The 1412-nt window shown below is 39.5% G+C and overlaps 1 pseudogene; it reads left to right on the top strand.

The window, feature by feature from the left end:
- The first annotated feature begins 699 nt into the window (after window positions 1-699).
- LOC115513201 lies at window positions 700-800 on the top strand (annotated as a pseudogene).
- The last annotated feature ends 612 nt before the right edge of the window (window positions 801-1412 follow it).

Below are 1412 nucleotides of genomic sequence, written 5' to 3'. Positions count from 1 at the left end.
TTCTGAGCTAGACTGACCCATGACTTACCTGCTAATATGACTACAAAAGCACTTTACATTAGTAGAAGGCTTTCTATTTTTGAAAGCATTTCCACACTATTGATCTCATTGGATCTTCATATGACTCTGTGAAACAGGTAGATATTACTGTCTCCATTTTGCAGGTGGGATAACTGAGGCTGAGAAAGGCTAAGAGATATGAAGAGACAGCCCAATGGACGACTGGAGTAAGAACTGGGGCACCTGACATAGACTCCATTGACCTGTGGTTCCTGAGCAACTCAGTTTGTATGAAGTTTTCCAAGCCCCAACTCCACCTTCAATTAAATGAGAGGTTTGCACAAGGTGGCCCTTGAGGCCCCTTCCAGGGTTACTGTTACAGGATTTTATCACTTGCCAGACTTCACCAGGAACTGGTTAGTGGAGGGGAAACAGCATACACCACCCCCCCCCCGGAGCTGCAGTTATCCCCTTTCCTCTACCCCACACCGTACAGAACCAAGAAGTCACTTGGGAAGGGGGTTAGCTTTTTCCTACTGCAGACTATGGATGGAAGGCATACACTCTCCTGCCCAATGACAGGAAATTTTTGAAGTTTATTTTATTTTTGTGTGTGTGTGACTTTTTCAATGCCTCCTATGTAGTTTTTATTAATGTTTTTTATTAATGTTTGTTAATGTTTATTAATGAAGCTTTATTGTGTTTGCTTCGGCAGCATGTATACTAAAATTGGAATAATAAAGAGAAGGTCAACATGGCCCCCCGCACAAGGATGGTGTGCAAATATTTTCCAGCTTTATTGAAGTAGAATTTGCATATCATGAAATATATCCATTGTAAGTGTATAATTCAATGTGTTGTTAAAATAAGTTTATGGAGTTGTGCAACCGTCACCCCAATCCAGGCTTAGAACTTCTCCTTTATCTTAAAACATTCCTTTGGGCTCACTTACATCAGTCCCCACTCCCTTCTCCAGCCCCAGGCCACCCCAGATATGCCTTCTGGATCTACAAATGTATCTTTTCTGGACATTTCACATAAATAGAATCATGCAGTATGTAGCCCTTTCCACGTGGCTTAACTCAGCATGTTTTTAAGATTCATTACATGGTAGTACACATCCATATTTCATTTCTTTTTATGGCTGAATAATATTCCATGGTATGGATATACCACATTTTGTTTATAGGCTATCAGTTGGATATTTGGGGTGTTTCCACATTTTAACTATTATGAGTAATGCTATCATGGACATTTGTGGACAAGTCTCTGTGCAGACATATGTTTTGTATTTCTCTTGGGTAAATTCCTAGAAGTAGAAACGCAGGTTTGTTTTCTTAAGTTTTTATGCAGTATTTGGACCTCTGCCTTTAATCTTTATACTTAAATAAAAGATTCATAGGAAATGTGTG

This window comes from Lynx canadensis, chromosome B1, assembly GCF_007474595.2.
Source record: "Lynx canadensis isolate LIC74 chromosome B1, mLynCan4.pri.v2, whole genome shotgun sequence".
Lineage (NCBI taxonomy): Eukaryota > Metazoa > Chordata > Mammalia > Carnivora > Felidae > Lynx > Lynx canadensis.
This window is presented reverse-complemented; position numbering and strand designations above follow the sequence as displayed.